We start from the raw sequence: 12,210 nt of genomic DNA on the forward strand, positions 1-12,210 counted from the left end.
GTGGGCATTGAGATAGATTGGATCATGATAGGTGAGTGCAGGTAGGGAATCATGGGGATTGGTCAGCAGAATGGTTGTGTCAGGTCAAGAAGGCGAGGATGAGGATTAGACATGGGATGAGGCCAGTTGGGTGGGTAGATTTTAAAACTGATGAATTCCACGTTAAGGTCATCAGGCTGTAAGCTCCCGAGATGTAGTATGAGGTGTTGCTCCTCCAGTTTGCGGATGGTGTCATTGTCCCTCCTCCCGGTGATTTGTGGGGATGGCATTAGGAAAATGTGACCATGATCACAACTAGTTAGAATCACAGAATCCTGACAGTGTAGAAAGAGACCATTCAGCCAATCGTGTCTGCATTTAACGTCCTGCTCAGACTAACTCCCCTACATTAACCCTGTATTTACCATGGCTAACTCAACCCAGCTAACCTGCACACGATGGACAAATTTGGTATGGCCAATCTGCTTAACCTGCACATCTTTGGACGGTGGAAGGATCACAGATTAGATCCACAGCACAGGTTTAAAAGTTTGAAGCTTTGGGTGAAGACTCAAAAATACTCACCTCTTAAACAACTTCACTTTTTTAAAATAAAATCTGGGGGAACCAGGATCTACACAGATTTCAGATTGTCTCTGGAGGAAGAGAATTCCCACCAACCTGGGGGTGCGGTGACATCACAGAGGCCTGGGAACCATCAGAAATATAACAGATTTTGAGCAAACTGGGAGCAAGAGAAGGACAAAAAGACGGTCTGTCATAGGATGGAAAGCAGAAGGGTTTAAATGGCAGAAATATTAGTCCCTCAAGGCCATGGGGAAATGGAGTTGGGGCTGGAAAAGAAACAAATAAAAGATGTGCCTGTCAGCTGCACATCTGTCTCCAAAGAAACAAATTGAAACACGAAAACAAATAAAAACAAAATAAGGGGCAGAGATCACAGTCTGAAATTGTTGGTCTCACTGGTGAGTGCAGAAAGTTGTAAAGCCTGGGTAACTCTATTTCAGCCAACACAACCATAATGGACCAAATGGCCTCGATCTGTATTGTAATTTCCTATTTTTATTCTGATATTTAGAGTTCAATTCTGATGATGTTAATAACCTCTCAAATTGTATTGGAGTGCAATATTCTCAAACATATCACTGCAGATTGTTGTATTTCTCTCCTGAGGGTTTAATATCACCTGGAGCTCAGGAAGGGCAATCTCTGCGGAGGATCATATGGCAGCAACAGAACTTCAGCCTGGACACATCTTTCAGGGTCACACTGAGGGGGCAAATAGCACTTTGGGTGTTTCATGTCTCTGCTCTCTGACAGCAAAGCCCCAGTTTGGGTTAAACCTGAGGTACGTACGAAATGTGTCCCAGCTACTGTCTTCCATGGCTCAGAGCTCCCAGACATGGAGCAGAATCTCATTTACAACTGGGTTTAGAGTCAGAGGAAAAACAGCGGTGAATGCTGGAAATGTGTTTGAAATCAAAGATTAGTGCAAAACTCTGATCTGTTCTTGACTAGAAGTGAACCGTCAGGTTTAAATTTCCCCTACATTGGTAAAGATAAAATTGTTAAACCTACAACATGGAGATCAAAAGCACATGAACAGGGCTATGAGCAGCCTGTCTCAATCTCTTCTGAAACCACACAGGATGCACCAGGTAAAAGTGAGAGAAAGATCAGAGTCAAAACTATACTTCACCAAAAGTGTGGACATGGGAGGGTTGAAAATAAATGTTAACTTTCATTTTTCAATAACCACAAATAACAGATATTGGTCAGGAAGGAATGTAACAGGGGTTAGTGCTGGCAGTGAGAAATATTTTCTCTGAAGGAGTTTTATCTGAGACTTCATCACTTTCTAAGGATGTGTAACCTGCTATGAGTGTCCTCAGGACATGTATTTTTTTTCCCACTTTGATATAATTTCCCAACTTGCCCACCTTTCATTCATTTGTCCTATCCAGTCATTCACTTTGTGGACAGTTTCATGTGATAATGTTTGGTTTTATTTCAGAAGCCTTTACAAAATGCTTGACACCATCCAACACAAATCAGCCCTCTCGATTCGCACTTGAACTAACTCCATGCACATTGACTCCCTTCACCACTGATGCACTGTGGCAGCAGTATGTATTATCAATAAGATGCACTGCAATGACTCAGCAAGGCTCCCCCAACAGCACATTCCCAATTTGCAACCTTTAGGATCTAGAAGCACAAGATCAGCAGTCATATACGAATACCACCAACTGCTCGAACCCCTCCAGCCCACATGCCATCCTGATTAGGAAATATTTCACGTCCTTTGAATATTGTTTGGCCGAAATCCTGGAAGTCCCTTCCTAATGGCACCAAGGGTCCACTGAAACACATGGACTGCAACGCTTCAAGAAGGCAGCTCACCACCACCTTCTCCAAGACAGTTAGAGATGGGCAATAAATGCTGCATGTTTGCCCAGTGACAGTGAAGGAACAGTCAATATGGAGGATTGTGATATTCAAGTCCCAGTTATTTCATTTCATTTCATAGATTTTCATGTGATTTTTGTTTGCAATTTCTGTCAGGAAATTTTCCATTTCTAACATCCTGTTAATGAGAATGGTGCATGATATGCAGGTGTAAGTGGCCCCATTCAACCACTGCACTTGTTTTTCTTGACAATAGAGGTTGTGGTTTGATTTTTGCTGTGCAGCAGCAACTATTGCTGATTAACAGCAGATCCAACTCGTATGATTATTTGTGAACTTTCTTAGTCGTCCAGTCTGTGGAAGTATGAGTGAATCCTTTCCCACACTCAGAACAGATGATTGGCTTCTCCCAGTATAAACTGTCTGGTGTTTCTGTGGGGCAGATGAAAATCTGAACCGCTTATCGCACTTGGAGCATTTGAATAGCCTGTCCCCTGTGTGGATTCGCTGGTGTCTCAGCAGGATTAATGACTGAGTCAATTTTTCCCCACAATCAGAGCAGGTGAATGGCTTCTCTCCAGTGTGAACTCGCTGGTGTGCACACAGATTGGATAACTGAGTGAATACTTTCCCACACTCCAAGCAGATAGATGGCCTCGTCCCTGTGTGAACTTGCTGATGTCTCAACAGGGTGAAATATTCACAGAATTTCTTCCCACACTCAAAGCAGGTGAATGGCTTCTCTCCAGTGGCAGTATGCTGGTGTTTCTGTAGGGCAGATGAATCAGGGAATCCCTTCCCACATTCGTAGCAGATGAACGCCTCTCCCTGCTGTGATCACACCAATGAAATTTTAGTGTTGACAGGGAATGGCATCCTTTCTCAGTCCTCACATTTCCATGCTTTCTCCATATTATGGGTGGCCTTGACGCTATAAAAGTTTGCCAATCAGCTGGATCCTCGTTAACGCAGAACAGGGTATGGTCTCTTCCTACTCTGAATGGTGCAATGTTTCCTCAGGCTGTGAAACTGGTTTAAGGTATATCAGTTCACTAGAAAACTCTCACGTGGGCGTGTATGTCTCAGAACCTTTCCAGACAACTTGATGTTTGAACCAAGCAGAATAGACGGACACTTATTGATCTATGGTTTCAAGCCAATGATATTCGAGTGCCGATTATTTCATTGGATCTTCACGTGATGATTGTTTTGAGATTTCTGTCTGCAAATCTTCCCTTTCCAACATCCTGCAAAAGCAGTCATTAAAGTCATCACCGATACATTAGCAATTAGGTCACAATTTCAGAACGGTCGTCTCTTCTTGTCCTGCACAGACTCTGTTCCCTCACTTCCTTTCCTTTCAGTTACTGCAAGTAAATAATTTTACACTAGAATTAAAAAAAAATAAATTTGGAGAAATTGTTTGCTCACAGATGTCGGACAGAGGAGGAAGCTTCAGAATGAGTGAAGCTCAATCTTCATTCAGAGAGAGAGTCAGCAACTGCAGTAGCTTAGCTTGGCAAGAAATGAGCAGCTTCATAAACCCATTGCTGCACGTCCGCACTCAGACAATAGGAGAGCTCCAATTGGCTGGAGGTCCAGCATGTTTCCAGTCTTCCCCTCTTCCCGTTGGTTACATTACCAAATTATGACGGAATGGGGCGGAACAAGGATCACGTGTGGATGCAGCGTCAATGACCTATAAACATTCAGGCAATACAATAAGAGGGTGCGGTGAACACAAGCCAATCATATAGCAGAGACTGTTCCCGCCCCAGACACATCCCGGCACACGAGCATATCCCGGTTTCCCCCAGTGCGGAATATGCCACGTGACCCGCGGCGACAGGGATTGTGGGGTTTGGAGTACCCATGAAGTCACTGGGGCGCTGTCTGGAAAGTGGATGAAAAGTGTGGGGCGGAGGGTGGTGGGCACACGATGCCCATTCAGACACACAGGGATATGTGGACCATCACTGGAGTTCACTGAGACACCCCACCCTCCTTCCCCATGGCCCAACAGCTTTCTGACATGAGGTATAAAAACTAAGAGACATGGGTAACAGCTTTTGGGGAAGAATTGTAATAGGTTTAATGTGACAGGGAACACCAGAAGTACCTCCAGAGGAGGAGATTTGGACTAAAGTCAAGGTGATAGTCAGATGAATTGTGTTCCAAACTAAGGTAAAGAATTTTGGGCAGATCGAGATTTCTATCTTTTGACTGAGAAGTACATTCACACCATCCAGAATAATGTATTCTGAATGCCTATCCTGTAATTACAATACCTTTTCTAAGACCATATTCTTCTTCTTGACCAATCACCGTGGATCGTTGATGATTTTCTTCCATTTTAGTGTTGTGGGTCCTGAGTTTGTTATATAGTTCAATACTGAGTCCACAAGCATTTCCACACGTGGGGCAGGTGATATTTGCCGAGAGGAGTGTGTGTGATGCTCGGATTCTCACATGCTTCTTCTACTGTTAATGTTTATTCTTGGTCAAGAAGAAGAATATGGTCTTACAAAAGGTATTGTAATTACAGGATAGACATTCAGAATACATTATTCTGGATGGCGTGAATATACTTCTGTCAAAAGGTAGAAATCTCTATGTACCCCATACTCCTTTTGTTTGTTCTTCATCTGGCCCTGTTGTCCTGGTCCAGGCTGACCAGATATCCTAAATTAATCTCGTCCTATTTGCCAGCATCTGGCCCATATCCCTCTGAACACTTCCTATTCATGTACCCATCCAGATGCCTTTTAAATATTTTAATTGTTCCCACCTCCAGCACTTGCTTTGCCAGCTCATTCCATTAAGGTTCCACCCTCTGCATGAAAAAGTTGACCCTTAGGTCCTATTTATTTCTTTCCTCTCTCACCTTAAACCCATGCCCTCTAGTTTTGGTCTCCCCTATCCTGGGAAAAAGACCTTGGCTATTCACCCTTGCATGATTTCATAAACCTTTAGAAATTCACCCCTCAGCCTCTGCCATTCCAGGGAAAATAGCCTCAGCCTATTCAGCCTCTCCCTATAGCTCAAACCCTCCAACCCCAGCAACATGCTTGTAAATCGCTTCAGAACACTGAAATTTTCAACACTTTCCTATAGCAGGGAGACCAGTATTAAACGTAGTATTCAAAATTTTGTCCAACCAATGTCCTGTACAGCTGCAACATGGCATCCCAACTCCTCTACTCAATGCAATGACCAATAAAGGCAAGTGTACCAAATGCCTTCTTTACTACCCTGTCTACCTGTGACTCCACCTTCAAGGAACTATGAACCCGCATCAAAGGTCTCTTTGCTTAGCAGCACTCCCCAGGAACTTGCCATTAAATGTATAAGTCCTGCCATGATTTGCCTCATCAAAATGCAACACCTCACATTTATCTATATTAAACTACATCTCCTCGGCCTATCAGCCTATCTGATCAAGGTCCCATTGTACACTGAGATAACCTTCTTTACTGTCCACTATACAGCCAATTTTGGTGTTATCTGCAAACATTCCTTCTACATTCATATCCAAATCATTTATATATTTGACAAAAATCAGTGGATCCAGCATTGATCCTTGCGGCACACCACGGGTCACAGGCCTCCGGTCTAAACAGCATCCCTCCGCCACCACCCTGTCTCCTCCCTTCAAGTCAATTGTGTATCAAATGGCTAGCTCTCCCGGGATCCCACTTGATCTTGTCGAACTGAAGTCCCTGTTGACAACGTCCATAGCTGTACCTTCATCAATCTTCTTGGTCACTTCTTCAAAAAGCTCAATCAAGTTTGTGAGACATGATTTCCTATACACAAAGCCATTAATCAGTCCTTGCCTTCCAAAAACACACAGTTGCTGACCCTCAGAATCCCCTCCAACAACTCATCCACCACTGGTGTCAGGCTCACCGGTCTATAGTTCCCTGACTTTTCCTTACCACCTTTCTTAAATAATGGCACAATATTAGCCACTCTCCAGCCTTCCAGTACCTCATCCATGGTTATTGATGATACAAATATCTCAGCAAGGAACCCAGCAATCATTTCCCAGTGATTTGTCCACCTGTTTGCTTTTAAGACATTCAGCACCTACTTCTCTGTAAATATGAACACTTTTCAAGACATCACTGCTTATTTCTCCAATTTATCTAGCTTCCATATCCTTCTCCTCAGTAAATACTGACGCAAAGTGCTCATTTAGTATCTCACGCGGGTCCTATGGTTCCACACATAGACGGCGTTGTTAACATTTAGGAGCCCCAATTCTCTCCCTAGTTACTATTTTCCATTAATGTATTTGTAGAATCTCTTTGGATTCTGCTAGTTGCTGAAGGTATATTTTTCTCATTTTTGCCCTCTTGAGTATACTCCTCCTGGACTTATACTTCTTGATGAATTCACTCGATCCCAGTGGTCTTTACCTACCATATACCTCCTCCTTTTTCATGATCTGAGCCTCAATTTCCCCGGTCTTGCAAAATTCCTCACAATTACCAGCTTTGCCCTTCACACTACTAGGAACATATTGCCTCTGGACTCTCGTTATCTCATTTTTGAAGAACTCCCACTTTCCAACTGCCCCTTTACTTGCCAATAGCCTCTCCCAATCAGCTTTTGAAACTTCTTGCCCGATAACATCAAAAATTGGCCTTACTCCAATTTAGAACTTTAATTTTTAGATCAGGTTTATCCTTTTCCATATCTGTTTTAAACCTAATAGAATTATAATCACTGGCCTTACAGTATTCCCCAACTGACACCTCAGTCACTTGCCCTGCCTTATTTCCCAAGAGAAGGTCAAGTTTTGCACCTTCTCTAGTAGGTTCATCCACATACTGAATAAGAAATTTTTCTTGTACACACTTAACAAATTCCTCTCCATCCAATCCTTTAACACTATGGCAGTCCCAGTCTATGTTTGGCAAGTTAAAATCCCCAACCATTACAACCCTCTCATTCCTACATATATCTGAGATATCCTTACATACTTGATTCTCAATTTCCCACTGACAATTGCAGGGGCCTATAGTACAGTTCCAATAAGATGACAGTCCTTTTCTTATTTCTCAGTTCCACCCAAATAACTTCCCTGAATGTAGCCCCAGGAATATCCTCCCTAAGTACAGCTGTAATGTTGTCCCTAACAAAAAACACCACTCCCCCTCCTCCCTTGCCCCCTCTTTCTATCCTTCCTATAGCATCTATACTCTGGAACATTAAGCTGCCAGTCCCACTCTTCCCTGAGCAACATTTCCATAATTGCTATGATATACCAGTCCCATGTTCCCAACCATGCCCTGATTTAATCTGCCTTACCTGTCAGGCCTCTTGCGTTGAAATAAATGCAGTTGAATTTATTCATCTTACCTCATTCTCTGCCTTGCTGTTGCCTGCCTTGACTGTTTGACTTGCTCCTATTCCCAACTATACCAGCCTCAGACTGATCTCTTTTCTCACTATTTCTTTTCGCTGTCCCCCAACCCCTTACTAGTTTAAAGCCTCCGTTTATTTCAAGGTTAAATGCTGTGACCATTGACATCCCTGAGACCTTTCTCTATTCTATTGAAAATACTTCATTTACGTTTCTGCAGACACTTTTACTGCCCATTTCTAGTGTCCTCGTGTGGATATATCAGTATTTTTATTTGAATTGGCTCTTCGGCTGAATTTTTATTTTTCATTGTTAGGATGAGGGTGTCTCTGACTAGGCCAGCATTTATTGCCCATCCCTAATAAGTCTGTGGATCTGGAGTCACATGTCGGCAGACCATGTAAGGATGACAGTTAAGGACATTAGTGAACCAAATGGGTTTTTCTGACAAACAACAATGGACCCATGGTCATTGTTAGACTTTTAATTCCAGATATTTATTGAATTTAAATTCCACCATCTGCCATGGCAGGATTCAAACGTGCATCCTCACAACATTAACTGGTCAATGGATTAACAGTCCAGTGATAATACCAAAAAGGCATTGCCTCACTATGATATATGGATTATAAATAGGCAAACAGTTGTTTACTCACAGAGATAACCCCTGAACTGTGGCACACCATCACAGGTTGTGGAAACACTATATACCTCATTATATCAATTCCAATCTATCATCCACATGATTCAATCGTAATTTGAAAAATAACATTCATTTACCAGAGCACAATCTAAATTCATTCTTAAATGAATGGGATATACACACAATCACTAACAAAACAGTGGGTTAATACAACAAACGTCTTGAAGAAAAGTCACTTTTTTTTCTAATAATGAGTGCTGAGCCAGTATATCCCAGGATTACAATCTCACTTCCATTTTAGACAAAACTGGAGTAACTTCCCTCCAAACATTAATCCACCAGGATCTCTTCTGTCTCTATTTTCCCCCAGTCAAGTTTACTGCTTTGGGCCATCTTTCTCTGGAGAAAGACCAGCCATTTTCACCAACACAGCTGGTTTACTTTTTAATCTCTGATAATTTCCCTTTAAATGTTCATCAGCACTTTTGATTCACTTCCATCTTCTGCACTATCTTTCTCAGCACCTCAGTGAGAATCTGTTCTTTCACTTCTGCCGCCTTTTCCACAATACCTTGATTCTTGTTCACCCTCTAATGATTCCACTTTCCAGCTCCTGTGTGAGCTTGAAACTAATAGTTTGCTGCCATCGAGATGTCTGTGAGAATGGAAGAAGGGGCACTAGACCCGAAATGTTAACTCTGCATTGTCTCCACTGATGCGGTTTCTCCAGCAATTTGTTTTGTTTTCTGATTTCCAGCATCCAAAGTTCTTGGTTTGTTGTTAAGTATTCAACAGGCTACTTCCTGCCACAAAGCTCAATGCCTCTCACTGAGGTCACCTCTCAGGCTTTCTTTCCCTCGAGCCAAGCTAGGCAAAATTGCCCTAATTTATTTTCCCTCAAAAATCTCCAACAAGTAAGCTATAGACTACTAAAGAGCAAATCTGCAAAAGCCTTCTGTGAGAAACCCAAAAGAACCTGGTAAGTCCCACAACCCATCTCTCTGGTAACATGATGTGCTGTGTGTGGTTCCAAACAGAAATGCAAATTAAATGCTCCGTACCTTCAAAGCAGTCACTGAATCATTTATCCATGTGATCACACATAAAAGTAAATTTTGGAAAAAATACTCAAGGAGAATCAGCCCATTAGAATAAAATTTGTGAAACCCTCTGACCCTTCCATTTCACTCACAGTCAGACTGAACATGGTTCAGTCCTGGACGTGATTAACACAGAATCCAGCCCCCATCATCACTTGTGAACTTGCTGGAGTCTCAGCAGGCTGGATGACTGAGTGAATCCCTTCCCACACTCTGGGAGGAGAATGGCATCTCCTCAGTGTGACAGTGTTGATGTGTTTCCAATGCAGATGGGGTACAGAAATCCTTCCCAAAGTCCCCATATTTCCATGGTTTCATCATGGTGCAGCTGTCCTTATATCCTTCCAGGATGGTTAATCAGTTCAAGCCTCATCAACAAATAGAACACATGTACAGTCTCTCCCCGCTGTTAATGGTGTGAAGTTTGTTGTGGCTGTTTAGCTGGTAAAAGCCCTTTCCACAGAACCCCCACTGGAACACTGTCACTCCAGTGCATAGGTCATGTTGCTTTTCTGGTCAAAACGATATTGAAAAACTTGTGAAGCAGTCAGAACTGTCCAACATTTCTCCTTCTAGATTCACAGACCAATGAATTTCGGGTTCCAAAGAATCAAGTGGCTGTGCAAAACAAAATCATAAAAGTCATAATCACTGTCAGTCCAGGATAGGGAGTCAGAAAACACAATTCTAGATTCAATCAAACATTCTTTCTCTCTTGTTGCCCTAAGATTGCTCAAGTTGCAACACATTGTCTCCATTCTCACTCTGCTATGCACTCTCTAAATTCTCTAAAAGGTGATGATTCATGCTGAGTGACAGACCCATGTTTCCTGCAAATATATAGATATTTGATGGACTAAAATGCATAATGTACAGAGCGGTAATGAATGATGGATACATGAACAATGTGAAAAATAAGTTTATTTGAACAGCAGTGACTATGACCTGGACCACTGCCTTTTTATATTTATTCACTCAAAGGATGTGGGCATCATTGCTAGGCCAGTATTTATTGCTTATCTCTACCTGCTCCTGACAAGGTGGCTGTGAGCTCCTTACGGTCAAAACAAAAACAATCAGTGATTTGAAATCAAAATCTGATGGTCACCTAATGGATGTAAATGCGCAGGGCTACAAGCATGCAGAGGAACAAATGACCTGACTGGATTATTTTGCAGTGTTGGTGTGGACACAAGATAGGAATGGTGTCCTCTGTCATAATGACTTTCAGATTTTAAATGTATTATGTAGCTACACTATTGTGTTACAAGATGAGAAACAATGATAATGACACTTTGTTGAAAGATCTATAAAACATGTTGCATATCTATTATATAATAACAAGAAATATCTATAATTTATGGTCCCCTTAAGTATCAGCTTTTTCCTGAGTAAATCATTTTTTTAATTGTGATAATTAAGGAGGCCATCCTTTTAGCCAGACAAGAAAATGTGTCAAACTGAGAGAGCAAAAGATGTAAGTGTCTGTAAGAAAGACAGGAATAGGAACCAAGCTTTCCAAAATCTGAAGGTTCCTGGATTCACTTCCCTTCCCTTTGCTGCTGCAAGTGACCAGTTTCCCACTTCCCTCCTCAGATGGTGCAAAGTGGAGGTAGTTTCAAATGAACAAATGAAAAAGTACAGCACAGGAACAGGCCCTTTGGCCCTCCAAGCCTGTGCCGACCATCGTGCCCTAATTAACTTAAAAACAAACCTGCCATTTTTCGATCCATATCCCTCTATTCTCACCCTACTCATGTACCCATCTTGGTCCCCCTTAAATGTCTTCAGTGTGCCTGCTTCCACCGCCTCTTCTCGTAGTGCATTCCAGGCTACTACCACTCTCTGCGTGAAAAACTTCGGTCACACATCTCCCTTAAACTTTCCCCCTCTGACCTTGAACCTGTGGCCCCTTATCATTGAAACTTCAACCCTGGGAAAAATCCAGCCGATCTATGCCTCTCATAATTTTGTAGACCTCTACAAGGTCTCCTCTCAGCCGCCATCTTTCCAGTGGAAACAATCCTAGTCTTTTTAACCTTTCCTCATAGTCAATGTCCTGGAGACCAGGCAACACCCTGGTGAACCTTCTCTGCACTCACTCCAAAGCTTCCACATCCTTCTGGCAGTGTGGTGACGAAAACTGCACACAATAATCCAAATGCAGGCTAACAAGGGTTTTATATAACTGCAACATGTTTTGTCAACTCTTGTACTCCACGCCCTGCGATGAAGGCAAGCATGCCATATGCCTACTTAATCACCTTGGCTACCTGGGTTGCCACTTGTAGGGAAATGTGGACCTGCACACCCAGATCCCTCTGAATGTTTCAGTGATAGCAGGAACTGCAGATGCTGGAGAATCTGAGATAACAAGGTGCAGAGCTGGATGAACACAGCAGGCCAAGCAGCATCAGAGGAGCAGGAAGGCTGATGTTTCAGGCCTACACGCTTCTTCAGAAATGAGGGAGGGGAAGGGGGTTCTGAAATAAATACGGAGAGAGGGGGAGGCAGATAGAAGATGGATAGAGGAGAAGATAGGTGGAGAGGAAAGAGACAGGTCAAAGAGGCGGGGATGGAGCAGTAGAGGTGAGTGTAGGTGGGGAGGTAGGGAGGGGATAGGTCAGTCCAGGGAGGACGGACAGGTCAAGCGGGCGGGATGAGGTTAGTAGGTAGGAGATGGGGGT

At 42.8% G+C, this 12,210-nt stretch overlaps 1 long non-coding RNA gene across 1 annotated transcript in view; it reads right to left on the reverse strand.

The window, feature by feature from the left end:
* Positions 1-8,255: 8,255 nt before the first annotated feature.
* Positions 8,256-12,210, reverse strand: part of LOC125487601 — a 6,487-nt gene continuing 2,532 nt past the window's right edge. Inside the window, exon 2 of the long non-coding RNA XR_007265971.1 lies at positions 8,256-10,141. This is a non-coding gene — a long non-coding RNA (uncharacterized LOC125487601). The remainder of the gene's footprint in view (positions 10,142-12,210) is intronic.

Source organism: Rhincodon typus, chromosome 42 (assembly GCF_021869965.1).
Source record: "Rhincodon typus isolate 14 chromosome 42, sRhiTyp1.1, whole genome shotgun sequence".
NCBI classification, from domain to species: Eukaryota; Metazoa; Chordata; class Chondrichthyes; order Orectolobiformes; family Rhincodontidae; genus Rhincodon; species Rhincodon typus.